This window comes from Agelaius tricolor, unplaced genomic scaffold (genome assembly GCF_023055355.1).
Source record: "Agelaius tricolor isolate 1412-34295 unplaced genomic scaffold, bAgeTri1.0.p SCAF_2, whole genome shotgun sequence".
Lineage (NCBI taxonomy): Eukaryota > Metazoa > Chordata > Aves > Passeriformes > Icteridae > Agelaius > Agelaius tricolor.
Genome location: NW_027269262.1, coordinates 78,216,374 through 78,237,099, shown reverse-complemented (window position 1 = coordinate 78,237,099; position 20,726 = coordinate 78,216,374). Strand labels below are relative to the sequence as shown.

At 40.3% G+C, this 20,726-nt stretch overlaps 1 protein-coding gene across 6 annotated transcripts in view; it reads left to right on the top strand.

The window, feature by feature from the left end:
* Nucleotides 1-8,586: 8,586 nt before the first annotated feature.
* WWP1 (WW domain containing E3 ubiquitin protein ligase 1) overlaps nt 8,587-20,726 on the top strand; it is a 58,650-nt gene continuing 46,510 nt past the window's right edge. For all 6 annotated transcript variants that reach the window (XM_071421640.1, XM_071421636.1, XM_071421638.1 and 3 more), the window contains exon 1: nt 8,587-8,724. The gene's annotated coding sequence lies outside the window, so the exon portion shown is untranslated. The remainder of the gene's footprint in view (nt 8,725-20,726) is intronic.

Below are 20,726 nucleotides of genomic sequence, written 5' to 3'. Positions count from 1 at the left end.
TCACTCCATCAGATTTGTGCTAAAAAATTTACGTGTTAAGGTGAATGTGCAGTATGTAGGAGAAAAAAGAAATGCATTTTTAAAGGCTTTTAAAGAGCAGCAGTACACTGATTTCTACAGTAAACATTGAAATGTTCTGTATTAATATTTAATTGGTTAAAACTCTCCTGTATAAGTCATAAGAAAAATGAAGTTTTAAAAACAACAATTTAAAAATATTATGACTCCTATCTATGCCTAAAAGATTTTACATTTACATAAGTATAAATTTTATATCTTATTTTAAAACATACAACATGCACAAATTGCAAGTGAGATTTCAAGAGTGATCTGGGGAAAAGGTGTCCCAGAGGCATTAAAAGAGAATAATAAGGAAATCAAAAGTGGCAGAGTTAAACATTTCCTAGTTTATTCCCATTATCAGTTTAAGCAGTCATGGAAGGAATGGTTTACCAAGATTGCCATGTACTACCAAGGAGGTGCATTGTCCTAAAACTGAAATGCATTTAACTGCATTAAACGCTGGGATTACTCATAAAGAAACAAACAGTACTGTACTGTAAATACCTGACAAAAAAAGGACTTTCCCAAGCTGTTAAAACACATGCATGAATTTATAAGTCTATTTTATTACTAGTATGCATACAATACTGTAGTCTAATTCTTATGTCCAGCTGAGAAATAGAAGAGGGGGTTTTCAGAGACAAAAAAAAAGTTCTAAGGCTTGACAAACAAAAAAAGCTTGCAGGTAAGAATCCAAGAAAGATCAGAAAGGCAGGTCAGGAGAAAGCTGAGGTTCGAGACCTTTGTTTTTCCTTAGAATAAAAGAAAGTCATGGCAGGAGTTCAGCACAGAATAAGCACATAGTCTATATTAAAGGGAGAGAGAGCTCTCAGCTCTTAAACAAGCATGAACACTAGACAAACCACTGCAATGTTAAGAGAAAGAATATATGGCTAAGTCTAAGAAAATACAAATTTGAAGATTTTAATTTCTTAGTTTTTCTGATTAATTCTCAGAGAAGGTTCAACAAAAGACAAAAACAATTTGCAACTCAAAGTGATGGCTGACTGGTTCACTTAGGCCATGCTCTGACAAAGGACAAACACAAATTACATTCACTTGATCATTTTCAGTTATGCAACCTAAATAGGGCAATAAAGGAAAAAGGACATAGGGTTTCTTACAACAACCAAAACCTTGATTCTCTGACTGTGATCTCTAGACCGCTACATTTCTCAACATTTTCAACTGAAGGATCACTTAACCTCTGGAAGCAAAACAAATTCAAAAGCTATCCTGTGCTTACTGTGCCAAAGTACCTACAATGGCCATCTTTTAGAGACAAAAAAAAATAAAGGTTAAAAAATTAACCTTATTATCATTCTCCTCTTCCCTTCTGCTTCTATATATGAGAGAATATGGCTGTGCAGGAATGTCTGGTTTTGACTTGCTTTTTGAGCTCCCTTTTGATTTTTATTGACCATCAATTACCCACAGACTATGGGCTGCATAGCATTGCTTTAGGTAGTGCTGCAATTAAATCACATCACCCAGTGAGCACTGGAACTAATGAAGCTTGGTCTCTTAAAGATTTGTTTTTCATGGTTGATTGACTTTGGTGCCTAAGAATGCAAACTCCAACTGAAGTCTTCTCTTATGGTAGGCATTTATAAGGGCTGCCTGGTTTATTGTTGACTCTCTCCTTACTCCCCATTCTCCAGTGGTTAATAGTGTGCAATTTAATGATGTAGCTTTTCCTTTGTCTGCAGGCCTTCCAGGGAACATTTACGGAAGCTTTCTACTATACTCTGCCATCTATTTTCTCAAGGAAAAAGAATTTATCAGATTTACTAGACATGTTTGAAGTTGGCCTGTGAACTCAAAAAAGTTATTATGGAGATTTAAGGGTAATTGCACAGACTTGGTAAACATGCATCTTCCTTCCATGTGAATTGAGGATAAAATAACTTGCCATACTCTGATTTTTTTTCCAAAACTCACTGAAAATTTATTGGTGAGAAAAAATACAAAATATTGCCACTGGAATATGAACAGAATAAACAAAACTATCTGTCTTCCCTTATTTAAATGCCCTCCCCATAACTCATGCCTTCTAAACAACCCTATTCCATTCTCCACCTCATGGTGAGCTGCTGTGCTCCACACCCTTCTGTGACTTACCACTTCCACTGGGATTGGAGTCCCTTTTTCTCCATTACCTGTCTCTGTACTCATCTCAGGCACCTAAGCCACATTCAGCTTACTCAATATTTGTGCTCAACCTCAGCCCCACTTCCAAGTCAGGAGGGCAGGCTTACTTCAAAAAAGTAACCCAGTACACAACAAGAGACTTCCAACAGTGGCTCAACACTTATCCACTATAATGTCAAGACAGAAGTGAATTTCCATTAATACATTTCACGCTATTGTCATTGGGAAAACAGTACTTGATTAAAAGATAATTATATTTTAGTTGTTTTTCAAATACATTACAATGTGCTGACATAAAATCTAAGGTTTCTGATTTTGGAGAAGACTGTGCAGGACCAGACTTAAAGGAAATTACAACACAATCTCATTAGAATATCAAATGAGATGTATTGGTTTGTAAATTTTCCCCCACCCCCCAAAATAAATCTAACACTCTGTGCTGCTATGAGATGGCACAGAAACAACAACCCTTTGACTAGTTATTTTCATAGTTTTTTAGGATTTGGCACATCAACCTCTAGACTTACAAGAAAAAAGCATTGATTGCTGATTCACTGATGTCTCAATGATGATTAACAGATCTGAAAAGCTGACAATATCAAGGTATTGAAATAACCTGTATTTAAATAACTGTATTTGTGAATACATTTTGGAAGACATTTTTGTACACAAAAAAATACAACTTTTAGACCTGCAGATGAAAATCAATGAGTTTTAACCCCTCAATAATTAATTAATTCCTTTAAAAATTTAAAACTTTTGAATTAACAATTTTGGTCTTGGAAAAAGGTGTAGGGAGAAGAATCTCCTTTTAATTCCAAATTTGTAGACAAAGAAACTAATACTGCCTAAATCCAGAGGCAAGAAATTCTACTGATTCATACTAACTGGAGTCAAGTCTTTGCAATTTTTCATTTTAATTTCTCCACAATACTGCTTTAAAGACTTATTTTAATGCAATCACACAGCAAATTATTGTGAGGAATCAGGTTAAATTAAGTGTATCCAAGGTGATTACTGTAATGCATTATTTACACTACCACATGTACAAAACCCCTTATATTACAAACTTGAACATGATTGTGCCAAATATTGCACACATAATAGCAGAATGCATATCTCACACCTTAAATGAGAAGAAACCTCTGACAGATGGAAGGAAATAAATAAATTGGACAAAATAATTGGATGGTGCAGAAATCAAGTTCCTTAACCATTGTGAAACTGGTGACTTTTAATTATACACAGTAAAAAGTGACTAAAGTAGGATTGTACTCTAAATGCAACATCAAAAAAACCACATAACAACATAGGGACAAACCCTTATCCCTTACTTACCATATAAATAAGATATTTTGTAAGGCCAATATATGTTTAAGATATAATATTACAGACACAAGCATGTGTATAAGTCAAACATACACATAACTATACTCACTCTGCTTTCAGAACATAACAACCATGGAATCTGGGAGAGCAATATGAGAAGACTGACAGAATGCCAAAAATGCAGACATTCAGTTGTTATAGGGAGTGTTTATTGTCCTGGAACAGGAGCCAATATTGTGCATTGAAAAACCATTGCTTAAAATGTCTGAACACTGTTGGGAAGCAGGACCAGAAACTAAAACTTCCCAGCTGTTCTAGCTCATGTTCCCTAGCTGCAGAGTTGTCCAGCATTACTCTGCTGCACTACTTCAGTGGGACTCTGCAAAGCTCCATAAAGCTGGCACAGGAATGATAATCCTGGTCCCAAATGAGACAGCACTAATTGGTCACAGCCTGACTTGAAAAGAGAGATTGGTTTGAGTATAGGAGGGCACAGAACACAGATTGTTTTAGGTTCTGAGTTCTCCAACCATGGCACTCTAATGCTGGCTGATCACTGCTACCATGTTTCTCCCTGCTTCTGCCCTCACTGTAACTTCTGTACTCTGTATTGATTCTGACAGCTTTAACCACACTTCCCTGATTCACCCTTCCACAGATCTTAGGTGACATATTACCCACCACCTGGACCCCAAACAAATTAGGCATAAGCCAAGTAGTATTTTTTTACTGCAATGATCAGATGCCTGTTGCCAATGCCTACGGACACAGAGTACATCCACTGGCAGACTTGGATGACTACATCTACAGGGTTTTGTGGCTTCTGCTCTTGAAGGTAAAATTTATGTTTTATTTAAACCACAATTCAGGTGCCTAAATGCTTTTTTGAATATGGTCCAAAGAAACTTGTCCAAAAATTTTCTTACTCTGCATGAGTTTTGTAACAATAAATCTCCATGTAAAAAAACCAAAAAACCAACAATTACCAAGGAAATTTTCCCTCTACTCTCATTAGATACATTCCCCACCCCCTCAACTCCCCTCCCCCCCCCAATTTGGAAATTAGGACTGAATAAGCAATCAACTTAACTATTTGCATTTAAGACTTGTATTATAAAACTTTGCTCATTTCAAAGAGAAACCACACCAACTAGTTTTACATGCCTTTGCTCAGGTAAAATCAGCTTTCATTGGAGTCTATTAATAGCAGAAAGATTTGGTTTCAGCCTCATCTTTTACTACTGCATCACTGTTAAGGAAGTTGGACCATTACACTTCACTTACACTTTTCTACAGAAGTTTATAAACTATGCTGCAACATTCAGGGATTTTAGTTTAACACAAAGCTTTTGTAAAATGTTAGAGAAATCAAAGACAAACCGAAATGCAAATAGATGGTATTGTACAGTAATTTTATGGGCTGCGAAAGCCATTAATTTGCAATTGTACTGGTTTACTGCCTATTGAGGTCTACAAGAGTTCTCCAGAAGTATAAATTAAGCAAAACTACTGTCACTCAGACTTTCCAATTAAAGGCTGGCAGAGCTCACTGCCACTCCTGTTTGTGCAGATACAACAGAAAAACAATTAGTGAAAAGGTAAGATACAATTCCAGCCACTGGATACATTCTAGTCTATTAAAACCTAGATATTGCAATAGCCTGTCCAAAAATCCAAGCTTATCAAATGTACATTGCTCAAGCACGCCAGAGAAGATCTAATAAAATCTGAGGATAAACCCAGTATATTCTGGAGTCTGTTTTATAGAGATCTGTTCTGAATCAAAGTTCTCCAAAGCTCTCCTCACTTTGTAAAGAATAAAGGAAAAAAAAGTCAGAAATACACAAGGAGATGCTGTTAAAATCTTTCACTAGTATCATAAATTACTATCTCAGGAATGTTGTGTATAGAAGGTACTCTTATATTTTTTTCAATCTTCATGCTAACCCTCTTGCAAAATTCCAACTTTGGTTGATTTGTTTTGGTAAGTTTAGTGGCTTATCAAACCTTACCTGAGGTTAACTTTTCTAAAGGGATGGTGAAGGGATTAATAAAAACTCTTTATTTCACCCTACAAAGAGAAAAGCTCTAAGGTAACAAGGACACCAGACCTGCATTAATTCCTGCTAGCCTTCAGCCTTGTATGATAGAGTCTGTAATCTTTTCTGGCCAAAACAAAGAAGAAAACAAACAAACAAACAAAGGTGTTTATCTGCAAAATGAAGACAACTGTATTTGCACTTTCTCAGGTATAAGTATACATGTATAACTCCATAACTTGAATGTTTTCAGCAAGTTGTCAATGCATGGCTTTTAACCATTAAGTGTTTAATACCACCAGGGGACTGCAACGTGAGGCAGCTCTTCTATGAAGACAGGCTGAGAGCATTGGCATTGTTCAGCCTGGAGAACAGAAGGCTCTTGGGAGACTGTACAGCACCTTCCAGTCCCTAAAGAGGCCTAGGAGAAAACCAGAGAGGGACTTTTTACCTACTAGATAGGACAATAGGGAATAGCTTTAAGCTGAAGGATGGTAGGTTTAGATTAGACATTAGGAAGAAATTCTTTACTGTGAGGGTGGTGAGACACTGGAACACATTGCCTGGAGAAGTTGTGGATGCCTCATCCCTGGAAGTGTTCAAGGACAGGTTGGATGGAGCTCTGAGTAAAACCTGGTCTAGTGGAAGGCGTCCCTGCTCAGGGCAGGGAGCATGGGGAACTGGATGAACCTAAAGGTCCTTTTAATCTAAACTATTCTATGATTCTATGTTTCCATTACCTACTATTCTAAAAGTAGTCAGAAATATTGAAGAGGTTTTGTAAGACATTTAAAACCAAACTTGTGGCATTAACAAACTTGTGACATTTTGCACTAATTAGGGTATCAAATGTCTTTTAAGATGGAAGAATACTTGGAATGTCACTGTTCCCCAGAGTGAGACAATGTATGACAAAATTTGTTTTGAAACAGGGAGGAGGAAAGCCAAAGAAGCCCATAACTTGTCTACAGAGTATTAAGTAACTACACACTTTTTATACTTCATAAGGCAAGAAAGAAGCACCTAGAAATTTTACACATATACTAAGAAGTAATAGTTTCCATGAAGTATTCCATACTTCCATACTTTCCATGAATATTAGCATCAGATTACTGATATTAGCAACAAGCAAAGTTCTATAGAAGAGAAATTAATATCTTCTGCAAGAGATAGAATATTGCCACATACACCTACACCCACCCTTTGCAGCTGGGAATATAATGCTACATGCATTTCAATTAGATTGCTTTACACTAGAAAAACAAACAGCCAGGAAAGCAAGATAGAGCTTATTACCACACTCCGGAAATGCTACCAAAATATTGTAAAAGTGATTCTTTGTGTAAGCAAGTTCCTAATTTTGGACAATTTCAGAACTAAAGAGGGACTCTAGTTTTCTTTAAATCTAAGTTTTAGTTGTTGTAGAGAAAATAGTATATGCCGAATTCTGTAAATCACATGGATTAACTTGGTTACCTTGCAATTAGCAACTAGGTTGCTAACTGCATACAGCTCATTTTACTGCCCATGCCAGATTTTGTGAGTGTAGAGCCCATATATTCTGTTACATTTGCTGTGTACGGAAGCTCAACCCATCACAGTTTTCAGTCGCTTGTACTAGTATTACCACCAGTCAAGAGAAGGCCACTATTTTTTTTTATTCTAGAATACTCTAAGATACTTTTAAAGCCGAACTGTAAATACTGTTTCCTTTCCAAACTCTATTAGGAAACTTTGTTTTCCTGCAGATTTTCTAAGAAGAATGAATAGGTTGGAAAGTAGTACTTTTGAGAGCATTCCTTTTATTTCCTGAAGGAATTTACATGCCCAAATCAGATTGCTGGCCCCCATGTTGTTTTTTAAGAATAATGAAATACCAGACGTTGCTGAAAGTTGCTTCAGGGTCGCATACTGTAAGCTTTTGTTCCTTTCAATTAACAGTAGTGCTGGACTTTCTGGGACAACCACTCAAAGGCCTTGTTTATGCCCGAAAGTTCATGCTATCACTGCCTCCACAGCAGTTATGTTGTGCGGTACGAAGACAAAGCTTCATTGGTCTTCAATGTAAGACACAACTTCAGCTCCACACACTTATGCATATAACTACTTTTGGCTTTGTAAATCCGCAGGGGAGGCCTGTGGCTCCTGCCAGGGGAAAGCCGGCCCCGCGCCCATGCCGGGGCTGTCAGAGGTGTCGCCGGGCGGGCGGTGTCTCGCCCCGCAGCGGGGCTGCTCTGCGCCGCTGCCGAGGGCTGCGCGGAGCTGCTCTCCCTGCCCACATCCGTCCGCCCCACAACGGGAAGGGCGGCGGTACTCAGAGAGGCAGAAGAGGCTCGGCGGTGGCGGACGGGCACCAGCCAGGGGTATCACGGACAGGGACTCCTGTCACGGCGGCGGCAGAGGCTCCCGGCGGGGCACAGGATCCCGCCCTGCCTGCACGGCCGGGAAGAGAGGGCGGGAGGCGGGTGGAGGAGACACCCCCTGCTTTTATCGCCCGCACCGCACCGGGGTGTGCTGGCTCTCCGCGCCGCAGAGAAGCCTTGTCGGGGGACAGAGACTTGCAGGAGCCCTGCTTATCCTGCCCCAGCAGGCTCTGCCCCGCGGACGGTGCCCCGGGGCTGCAGCCCGGCCCTGCCTCCCCCGAGGTCGATTCCGTGCTCTCGGCTCTTCTCCCCGCCGCGGCGCCCGACTTGGTTTAGCCCGGGGCAGGCGCTAGGAATAAGCCCTGTCCCCTTTGAAGAGCCTCGGTTCAGGCTCGCCTCTTCCCTCCCACCGCCGCTGCGCACTGCTCGGTCCCGACTGGGCCCTCCCGCCGGGGCGGCTCCAGTGGCTCCGGCTCCAGCTCCACAAGTTCCTGCTGCCCGTGCCCCGGGAGCGCGCACGAGGCTGGCCCGGCCGTCGGGGGCGCCGGGCGGGAGCAGCGGGAGCGGCAGCGGGAGCGGTGCCGGGAGGGGCGGGAGGAGGGCTGTTGTGCGGGAGCCGCCGATGCCGCTGTGAGATGGCATCATTCTGCGCGGCGGCGGCGGCGGAGCGCGGCGCGGAGGGGTGAGGAGCCGCCGCGGCGGCGAGGAAGCGAAGAAGAAGCAGAGAAAGGTGGAAGGAAGGAGAAGGAGGCGGCAGCAGCTGTGAGGCTGCGAGCACGGTAAGGGCACAAAACAGGCTGTGCCGCAGCCTCTCTGGTTTGCGGTCTGGCCCGGCAGAAACGCGGCTGCCGTCCTCGCTCCTCGCCGCCGCTCGGCCGTGGGCAGCCAGGGGGGTGGGCGCTGGACGGCTGCGATCTGCCCCTGTCACCGAGGGGCGGGGAGGAGGGGAATGGGCGTGGGGGCTAAAATGGCGAAGGGAGCCGTAGGGAGGTCTCGGTCTCTCCTTTCCGGCACTTCCACTCGTCGCACCCCTCGGGCTCTGCTGGCGGGGGGTTGCTTCTCCCCTCCCGATGCCCCACATGGTGTTCGGAAAATTGCTGGCTTTCCCTGCCGTCTCCCACTCTGGCTCGCGTCTGGACAGGGCTGAGGGCCTCTGGGCCCGCACCTGGCGAGGGGAGGGAGGGTCGGGGCTGTGGTGAGCCTGTGTCTCTGTGGGGCGGGGGGACAGGGAGGGGGAGTGTCGCCGGTGTCCGGTGTCAGCGAATAACCTTGTTTATTCCTGTCTACGGCCTTTGCGAGGGTGACTGGGGGCTGAGTCGTGACCTGTGTCAACGCTGAGTGGATTGCGAGAGGCTTTAGTGGCCAGGAGTCAGTGAGGCAGCTCCACGGCCGGCCCTGGCTCGCTTATGTGCGGGTGAAAGCAGAGGAGAAGGATATTGTGGCGTTTATGTTCACTTTCCTTTGGTGGAGCCGGGGAGGGAGGAGGTGAGGAGCCGTGTCCTCTCCCCGGTGCGCTGCTGTCGCCCCTCACGGTGCCAGGCGCAGGGGACACGGGGTGTTCTCGGTCAGCGCTCAGGTTTTAGGTGTCTGCTCGTCTCTCGGGGTCCCTGTGATGGGTGTTTGGCTGAGCGGACTTTGTGAATTGAAGACCTCAAAAGACCTGTTTGTGTCCTTTATCTTTGTTTATGTTGTTGCAAAATGTTACAACTCGGTGTGTTTATTTACTTGATTTTATTTGTAGTTGTTTTATTTTTGGAATGATACCAATTCTCATCCCAGTTTAACTAGGATAAGCTAGCTCTGCTTCCAGATCTATAAATGTTTAAACTGTACATCAAAGAGAGAAAAGGACTTAACAGCATCTAATTATTTTAATGAGAGCTCTTCGATGTTGGGTGAAACTGTAAAAAAAGGTATTCATATTTCAGTTGCACTTTCAAAGGGCAGCTGTGTCTTATAAAAAGTAATCAGGATGCCGTGCATTGAAAAAAACTCAGGTAGGCAAGTTTAATAATACTGCTTTACTAGGAGATGCAATCACTGACTGCAGGTAGCTGGGTTATATATGGACATACCTCTGAAAGACAGTATGATCTTCATTGTAATAAGTCTACTCTTAAAATTGGTATTCTGGTTTAATCTCTGCAGTATAGAAACAAAGGGACTGATATTGGCTGTGATAAAGCTTTACTAACTTGAACTGGTTGTATATTTTTAAAGAATTTTGTATACTGCCTTATCTGAGTCCGTTTGGTCAAGGTCTAAACTGAATAACAATTTCTGGTTGATTTAAATACTAATAAAGAATAAATAAATTTACTTATAGAAAAAATCTGAGATCTTTTCATCCTTATAAGAAAAATTTTACAACCGCAAAAACACAATTTACTTGGATTCATGACAAAAGTGCTTTCAAATGGAGAAGTAGAAATACTTCTGGTTGATGCTGCTTGTGAACTTGTGGGTTTAGAATCCCTTTATCACCTCCTCAGTGTGGATTTTGAGCTATATTTTAAAGGTCTAGTCCTATAAGTGCTTCTAGCTTGAGCAGCTTAGTACTATCCATGGACTTTCCCCAATGACACTGTAGAATAATTCCCTTAAATACAAAATTATACTTGAAAGCTTGACAGCTTTTGGACTGATTTATTCTCTTGGTATGGGACACTTTGTTACCAAAAGAATATGGATTATTTTTGTTTGTAAAATAGTTTACATTTGTTGTTTGATTTCAGTGAAAAAAGCACTGTAAGTCAGCCAGTGTGTTTTTGTTAAAGGGTTTTCAATAAACTTTAAATAATCACTTTGCCTACAAGTGCTTCTTAAATCACAGGAATACTGATGGAGTTCAGAGCCAACCCCTTTTCATGAGTCTGTGGAACCCTTGGAAGGAGAAGTGTCTGCTAGTTTTACTGATCTTCATCTTTTTAGCTTTCAGTATGAAGTTGGAAATTTTGATAAGTTGGAATTCTCCCCACTTCCCCGTTGTTTTTCATGAAAGGATGTGTGTGGGGAAAGAGATTCCTTCTGGGTTTTGAACAGGAAGAATCAGGAGTAAGGTTTGGTATCACATTCAGTTTCTTCGTACTTCCTATGCCATTGAAGCGTTAGACTTGAAAATTAAGGTGCCGAGATCAAAACATCATGACCTAAGCCATGCCTGTTAATTGGAAATGGCTTCTCTTTATGCACTTAAGGTAAATACTTATTGTTAGCTTAAAAAAGCCCTGCAATCTAAATCCCCCACAAAAACCCTCAAGTTCATTTTAGAATTGAGTTGAGATAATGAAGTGTGAAGGCTAGGTGAGGTAATGAATGGAGTGATAACCAAAATAAGTGCTTGCTGCTAGCTGTCTTTAAGTGATTCTTGTTAGTTACTTTTAGCTGTGTTAAAAAGACTCTTCCTGAAGACTGAAAAGGAGTGAAGCTACTGATAAAAATGTACTATCTTTTAGGCAAGTCTTCTGCACTTGCCTGCTTCTGCAGAGTGTAACATTCACCTGAATTAAAAAAAAAAAAAGCCAAAAACCCTTCTGGCTCTGCCAGATAATCAGTTGCATAGTGACTCAAAATCAGAAAAGCTGCTCCAGTGTGCCTGTAATAAAGTGTCTGAACTAGGGCAGGATTCCCCCAGTTTCTATGGTAGTGTCATATTAGCAAAAATCCTGCTATTTTTTCTGTCCTTGCGAAACTTGTAAACCAGAACTGCTGAACTCATCATTTGAGTTCTGAGTTGTGCAATATAGTGACACTCTTCTATATTCTCAGGTCTGAGTCCCAGTGCAGGCAATAGGAGCTGGTTACATCCAGGTCCTTCTTTCAAAGTTTGCTGCCATTGCATCAGTAGGTGCCACTTTCTGTGTCGGTGTTCATTCAGATTTACTGTGGTGTGCTGGAGATTCTCCTGTGGTTACATAAAGTGGCCATAGGTAAGGATCATTGGAAATACTGGAGGTGTCACCACTGTTTTCGTGAAGAAAAATAATATAGTTGGAAAGAGAAACCTCCTCTACTTATCAGCAGGAGTTGGGAGTGTCCAGAAGAGGCATTCCAAAGGCTTGTAAAAAAGATGAAGTCTTAGAGTGGTGCACCCTCTTTCCCTGCCCTGGCCCTCTCCCCTGTAAAACACTGACATGGCACAGGTTTTGCTAAAATGTGCTATGATACCTTTAAGAGAGAGTAAGAGTGAGTTTTTGTTTTTAGTTGCTTTTTGTAAGTGAAAAGCTCTAATTGCTGCTGCTTGTGATTTGTATTTGCTGTGTTTGAGGAGCTGCTGGTTTAATCAGACACGTATTTAAGTTTAGCTCTGTTTTCCAAGTGTAGTGTTGCTTTAGAGAGAAACACTGGAGATTCCAGGTAAGCTGTCAGCTGTCAGAGTGGTTATAGGATGTCAGAATTGTTTACAGGGGAGCATGCTAGGTTTGGTTTTGTTTTGTTTTCATGGCTTTTTTTTTTTTTTTTTTAATTTCTTAGCATTGCAGGGAAAGTATGTCAGGAAAACCTTTAGGTTTCTTTTACATATAGATTTATTAATTATTGCGCATACAATAAGAAGTAATTAATCATTGCAGGTTTACATGGCTGTACTGCTGTAGTTTTATAGCAGCCTATGTATGACAAAAAAACAATTATATTTTGATTTGCTCTCCTGTCAGTCAGTGTTGAGGACTGTGTAAATTGTTAATCTAAGGTACAGTTTGATAATGCAGTACTGTCAAAAAATCACTTTTAAAATCCTGTTAAAAGAGAGTATGGCTTTGGATTTAACTTAGAAATTCTACTTAATTTGCAAGAGTCAATTGAAATTTACTGAGCTGGTTGTGTTACTTTATAATGGCTTTTGACTAAAATAAAAGTCATCAATAAAGTTGGAGTGAAGCATGTGTTTAACAAAGCAGATTATGTTCTTCAGTTTTTATTAACCACCGTTTTTCTTTTCATTGGAGTTTGTTAGATATGCTTTTGTTCAGCTTTAAGTGGCTAGCATCTGAGCATACTTAAATGTAACCAGTTCTAAACCTGAATACTTTTTTCTGAATAAAATTATCTATTACACAGTAGGACAATCTCTTGATTTGTCTTACATGTAAATGGCATTGAAAATGCAAATACATATTAGTATCTGACCCCTCAAGTAGTTCAAACAGCATAGAATTACTCCCATTTACTTTGATTCCATTAGGATTTTAGGCTTATTTTGCAGGATATTGTCTTGAAGATCGAGGAAAGCAATTTAAAAACTGATGAGAAGAGGAAGTCAGATTCTAAAGATAAGCAGCAAAATAATTCTGGTTTATGCATTTAAGTGTCTTCACCTTGCAGCCTGAAGTGGGCAGAGGAGAGCTCTTATCTGTGCTTCTGTGAGCATGAGAGCAGTAAACAGGATACTCTGCACACATTTCTCATCACTGGGGTTTTTAACCCAGATCTTTTGGTATAAGATCTGAATGGAGCCGGAGATTAGCAGAAGAATCCTTTAAAAAAGGAAGCAACTAAAAACTTCTACCTGTTCCTCATGTAGGTGGGTGAAAAATATAGGAGGATTTAGGATTTTATGTGCATTTCAAGATAGCCAGAAATTCTCAGTATAAATCAAATCAAATGAGTTGTAGTTTTAGAATGGGCTAAAGTAAACAGGAAAGATAAAGTTGATAATCTGTAAAATTGCACAATATGCTTTGGCATCAAAACTGAAAAAAATAACACATGTCCAGTTTTGAAACAGAGTGCTGTGGTAGTTCTTGAAAAATTCAGAAAGACTTTTTTTTTGTTTGTTGTTTGTAAGGATGGAGTAAAACTGTTGAACAGATCATGATACCTTAGTCTTAAAAGCTGACCTTGTTTTTATTAACTGGTGTACCAAAATTACATACACAATTCTCTCTTGTATTTCCTAGCATCTGTGATGACATAAAATTATGTTTGTAAGCATAGCAATTAAAGAGCAAAATAAAATATAAGAGGAAAGCTCAATAGAAGATGAATAGTAATAGGATTGGCAAACTTCCCTTTTCTCCTCAGGTTAGAATCGTGGAAACTGCTGCTTCTTAAATTTCAGTTCCCTTTTTCCTCCATTCTTGGCACAATTTATTTTCCACTTCCAACGATCTTTGTACAGTGTTATCTTTTTAAAAATGATCACTTTTCTTACTTAGTAGCTGAAAAGATTTTGGGCATTAAAAAAAAAAAAGAAATGAAAAGAAGATGGATTTTGACTTCAAGATGCCAGTTACAAGGACAGTAAAAAATCAGTTAGTATTGAAAATCTGGTGGAAGACTGATATCTGTATGTCATTCCAGAATAAAATAAATCCCTGACTGAGTGTCTTGTAAGAGATTGCTGACAAAATTTTGTCATGGGATGGTGAATTAAATTGCATTGTTAAGGGAATAGCCATGGAAAAGAAAACTATTTGGAATCTTAGTTCATAACATGATGAAAAGTCTTCTGCTAATGAACGGACAAAATCGGAAATTGAGTAGTTGAACCTTCAGATGGAAATAACAGAGGGTAGTGTAATATTTGGTGATAGGTACATTTTCTATGTTAACGTAGAAGACCTAGTGTTGGAAAGAGTAGCTACAACTATTCCTCAAAATGAGGTGTAATGAAGTATTGGTATAACAAGAACCAAACGTAGTGAAGAACTGTTTTACGAAAATGTCCCATCAGAAATGGAGTAAAAATCTAAATGTTGGAACGTATTCAGAATATAACATGTATGAGCTTACATGCTATTTTTATATTACTTACATAAGCATATTTGTTACTCTTCTATGGTAAATGGTTTTGGGAATCTCCCAGATATTTTACAAATGAGCTGTTGGGTTTCTTTGTCGTTTGTATTCAGTGTTTGATCAGGAAAATATAACTGATTGAGGAGAAAACTATCAGAGTAGTACAGCTTCTGTGCAAATAAAATGAAAAATGTTGTTAATTTTTAGCATTAAAAGTAAGTGAAGAGAAGCCTCTAGCAGAGGCACACAGAACCTTAAATATTTAATATATTAAATATAACTTTCAGCTCATGCTTTTAATCCTGTGTCATATAACTAAACAAAAAGGTATTAGAGAACACTTTGAAAAGTTGTGGAGGGTAGTCTATCAAGAAGTAATTCTTACACATTTCAGTTGAGATTAACTGATGTATGATTCAAAATAAGGAATAAACAGACAAGGAGAAAATTCATTGCTAAGAAATAGGGATTTTAATAAAAATATTATACAGATTGTACTTCAGTGCGTAAACTAAATGCATTTTAAAATACTTTCAAAGAGCTAGTTAGACTGCCCACTGTAGCTTTTTTTTTTTTTTTGGTTACAGTTTTTTATGTTTTGGTTTGGTTTTTTTGCATATAACTATCAGGGACAGTCTACTTTCAGAGTTGGCTGCTGTTGTATAAATCTATCATGCTGGTTGCTTCAGTTTCAAAGCTTTAAAGGCTATAAGAAATCAAAATTGATTAAATAAATCTCTATTAGCAGAGACATATACTTTGGGCTTGCTTTCCTGCATATTTGAACATTTTGTGTTTCAGTCCTTCCCTTATAACAGAGGGGAGCTAAGAACATTTTTCCAGATGTTCAGTGACACTCCACAGCTTAAAAACTGGTGTTTCTAAAGGTTGATATAGAAGATGTAGGAATAGAATAAAGAATAAAACAGACAATGTCATCATGCCACTGTTTCTGTGCACAGTGCATTTCTAGCTTGAATGAATGCTTTGTGTATTTTTTCAACTTTTTCTGTGTCCTGCCCCGTCTTGAAAGCCGTACAGTACAACTGGGGAAGGCATAAGAAAGGACAGCAAGAGGAGGAGAGATTCAGATGGATGAAGACTTAGAGAATGACTAAGCATTTTTAGTGCTCTTCAGGCTGAAGGCCTGTGTGTTGACCGTATCATGCAAGTGTATATTTTGTGGGTAAAACATGCTGGAGATGCTTTTCTCTTGCTTGTCTTTCCTCTATCTACCCTCACAAGTCCCTCGAAAATCAACCTGAATTAGGGAATAACTTTGACCTCCTTCAGTGGGAAGCTGGTCTTTTCTGTGCACTTTTTGTAGCCACCTGATTTCAAAGCAGTGTTGCTCACAAGAATAAGCTGTTGATAATTTTAAGTTTTATAACTTAGTCTTTAGCTTTTCTCTAGAAAGGATACTGACCTTCATGAAAGTGTGTTTTCATTCACTGTTGCTTTTGTAATGATGTGTTAAACTTACTATGCTAGATATTATTGTGGTTCAGTATTGACCCTTGAGAAGTCAAGGCCCTTCTGGTATGACCTGTTTTTTATTAATTTTATTAATCAATTATTAATTTTTATTAATAAAACAGTGACGTGTTTTTTATTAATTTTCATGTTCTCAACTTTGATTTTTTTTTGTAGTTAAATTTTGGAATCATATTAACTCAGACTAAAATTGGACTGGAAAATAATTAGCAGAAACAGGCAACTCTTTGTTTTAAGACATGAGAATTATTCATCAGCTTAGAGCCTTAGTAAGGATCAGGTTGAATTCTCTAGCACTGTAGAGACTGAAGGGCTATTTTTGAAAAAGCAAGCGACAGTGCTTGGCTGAATGCTCTCAGATAGCAGTAGGTAAGATTAGTGCAGTCTGTGACTGGAAGTAGGACAGACATGTTTTAGTGTTTTAACACTGCTGAGATTGACAGCTGGAAAGAGCCTTGCATAGCACTTTTAAAAAATCAAATATTCAGAGAAAAGAGAGTGAGAACATGCAGTGAATTCTACTTATACCTCTTTGAGCTATTTTTTGAGATAAAGTTACTGGTGAGAGGTGGATCACATCAAATGTCTTACTGACAAAAATTGTGCAAAACCCTTTCTGCCACTTTCTCATAACACTGAGTAGGCTTCTCTTCCCCTCTTTGAATTATTGTTTTTTTGTGACTTATCAAAACAATGGGGAGGCTGGGAAACTATTTTGTGGATCAGTAATAATGTAGTTCCCATTATTGGTATTCCTTAGTCACCTTTTTCATGTCCCATAAAAACATAGTGGGGGGATGTAACAGTAACAGCAGCACTTTTGGTTAATGTCTTTAAAGTTGTTCCATGTTCGCTAATTTTGCTATGGCTGCAGCAGAGATGTGTTTACACCAGTCAAAGCTATTATAACTAATAAGGTGGTGCTGACAGACACAAATTCCTGCCAGTGGATTTTATAAGCTATCTGGGCACTCTTGGTATGTGCTCAGGCTCTCCTCCTGTTCAGAAGCTCATAGTTCTCCATTTTCCATGTGGTGAAAATAGGTTACCTATATAATTTAATATGGAAGTACCTATATGTAACTAGGGGGTAAAGTTTTCGATTTGCAGTGTAGGTACACTAAAATCTGCCCACATTTTAACAATCTATCTTAATATATTGCTTTACATTGCTCTTGATGTAAGTCTGATAAGCAATAATTTATACCAAGCATTAGGATTCTGCATAACAGAAGACAACCCAGAAGGCTTGTGTGGCTAGCATATATCATGTTCTGACAGATATGAGAACTATTCAGCTAAATATTAGAATTAAGGAGAAAATATTCTTCTCTGATTTCTTGACATATGTGTTGGCCTTTACCTACCATTGTTCTGTTCAAGAAACCTGAAAGTTGTTTACTCTGTTTGTTTCACTGCATGTGCATTTTTATCTGTAACACACAGAGGAGGCATTGTGGTAGGACCTAGAAGCATCATTGTGATTAAGATTTGCAAGCAATGCATGCTGTAAATATTTTGCTGTAAGTTGCTCTGTAGCAGTGGAACTAGGCTCCATACAGACTTTTCTTACAGTTACAATTCTTTGCTTCATGTGCTGTTCTAGACCCTTCTTACTTGTAATAAAAAAGGCACTGTGCACTGCTGCAGCTCAGACTGATTCAGAGCTTTCTGTGGTGTTTGTGTAGCTTTTGAGTCAGGCAGTGCAGAGAGCTTGAACTCACGCTGCAGCCTTTGCTCAGCAAGCACATGAAATTGTGTCTCTTTCCTCTGCTAGGCTATTGAACTTTGTGAAACTCATGGGAACTTAGTGTTTCAGAAGATATTACTTCTCAGTTTATTTTAACTGGATTTGGTGGTGAACAGATTCACTTAGAGGGATGGAGATGAAAGGAAGAGGGGGAAGAGGCAGGTGGACAGTATGAGTCATGCATGTGATGTTTGCTTGGGAAAACAAGGCTAAAAAGGGCCAAGTATATGGCAGACCAGAACAGGCAGATGTGTGCAATGGAATCATAGTCATTTGTCTGGGCCTCTTGCATAACACTCAGAAATGCAGTTTTTTGTAAACTTATGTAATGGTAGTATATTTTTTCTTAGACCCTTGTATGAGGCTGGTAATATGTTATAGATAATGCACAGATCAATTCTGCAGCATTTGTAGCAATGGTCAATGAATGTATTTGAAAAAAATGGAGAAAATACTGTTTGTATATAGCTTGCTCTCTATATCAATAGGAGTAGATGAAGATTTGGTTTCTGAGATGGAGGGGTGGAAAATGCATACAGCTTGGCTTAAGAAGGAGGGTTTATACTGTGTATAAACATACAGTAATATTTATATCAGACCCGATGTGAAGAATGTTAGAATTTGTCCAAAGGAGGAGTAGAGGGCATGACTTATGAGGGGCAGCTCGGGATACTGTGTTTGCTCAGCTTAGAGAAGATGAGACGTAGAGGTGACGTCATCGCTGTCTACAACTCCCTTATGATGGGGAACAGATAAGGAGGTGCTGATCTTCTGGTGTCCAGTGATAGGAGGTGAAGGAGTTGCTTAAAACTGTTTTGGTTTGGTTGGTTAATAAGGAATTCTCTGCTGAATCATGGAATGGCGTATGTTGGAAAGGATCTCAAAAGTGGGGTCAAGCACTGGAACAACCTTCCCAGGGAAGTGGTCATGGCCCCAGGCTGTCAGTTTGCAAGAATAAAATAGAGTACAATATTTCAATTAGCAGGGACCTACAGTGGTAATCTAGTCCACCTGCCTGAGCAGTTCAGGGCTGACAGCAAGGTAAACTATGTTGTTAAGGGCACTGTCTGAATGTCTCTTAAACACTGATGGGCCTGGGGCATAGACCATCTCTCTAAGAAACCTGTTACAGTGTTTGACCACCTTCTCAGTGAGGAAATACTTTCTAATGTCAGGTCTGAACTTCCCCTGACTCAATGTTGAACCATTTCTACATGTCCTGTCACTAAACAACCTGAAGAGGAGATTAGCACCTCCCTCCCCAGTTTCCAGTCAGCAGACTTGCTACTGGTCCATTCAACTCCAGTATCTATTGGAATATGATCCCAATATTACCAGGTGGAATGTGCCTGGACCCTTCTGGCCCTTGCTGCTTGACCAGAGGCAGCAGCTGTGGTGTTTTCACCTCAGAGACATCCCTGGCTGGCTGTATGTTGCACCTAGGCACTTGGAACAAGTCCAGGCAAGCAGGAATTCAGTTTTTACCTCTAATGGAAAGGCTTTAGGCGAGGTGAAGAGGAAAAGGAGACGGATTCTGCTGGAGGGTTAATCCAGAGTTTTATTCCGTGGTCACAGATCTCCGAACCTTGGTAACAGCTCCAACAGAATCCAGACCGCATGGTCCCGTGTCTTTTTAAGCCTGGGGAAAGGGGGAGGGGAAGGGGCAGGTGTGCCACCAACCAGGTGGGAGAGGGGGCAGTCTCAGGGGACAATGACACCCAGACTGGCCAATGACCCCAGGGCTGAGAAGCATCTTTTGAACTGCACCAACCAGACAACGCCCTTGCTGGAATGTTAAGATTGACGGACAGCACTTAGCAAGGGGGCAAGGGGGAGGGGAAGGGAGAGGTTGACACACTTGGGAAATTGGGATAGCTAAAACAGGATATTGCTTCACACTGCAGCAAGTATCTGGATCATTGATATAAATATTGAACAGGACTGGCCCTGGAACTGAGCCTTGAGGAACAGCACTGGGACGGGTCACCAGTCAGGTGTAGTCCCATTTGGTACAACCCTTTGAGCTCTGCCCTTCAGACAGTACTTCACTGAGCATACCACAAACCTGCTCTTCCCACAGTTGGGCAACTTGTCCTGAAGGATGTTGTGAGGAGCAGTATCAAAAGCCTTGCTAAAATCCAGAACTATATCTGCCACCTTCCCTTCATCCACAAGGTCAGAGACCTTATCCTAGAAGGATGTAAAATAAAACAGGATCATTTCATGATCACAGCTGCCAAGACAGCAAACTACTGTCACATCCCCCACGAGTCCTTCTGTATTCACAAATTGCAAGTCTGGGAGGGCATCTTTTCTAGCTGGCTCACTGAGTACCTGTGACAAGAAGTTACCTCCTACAGACTTCAAGAATTTCCAAGACTTCCTCATCACAGTGGTATGGTGCTCCTGATTGATATTAATTGAAATCTTTTATGAGGGCAAGGGCTACAAATTCATAGGTTTGCCCTAAATTGCCTTGAGAATAATTCATCAGTGATTATGTGCTGGCTGGGGTATCAGTTGTAGACGCCCACTGCAACAACTCCTTTTCTTCCATACCCCTAATCCTCTCTCAGGGGCTCTCAATCATATATCATCACTAACTGTAAGGCTGTGCAATCAAACCCTTGCTCACAAACAGAGCAATTCCTCCACCTTGCCTGCTCTGCCTTTTGCTCCTGGACAGCCTATAGCCCTCCATCCCAGTGCTCCAGCCATGAGACTCATCCCACCAATAATATCATAGCCCTGGGAACTGACCAATCCATCCTGTTCAGGAAGCATTCAGACAGTGCTCTG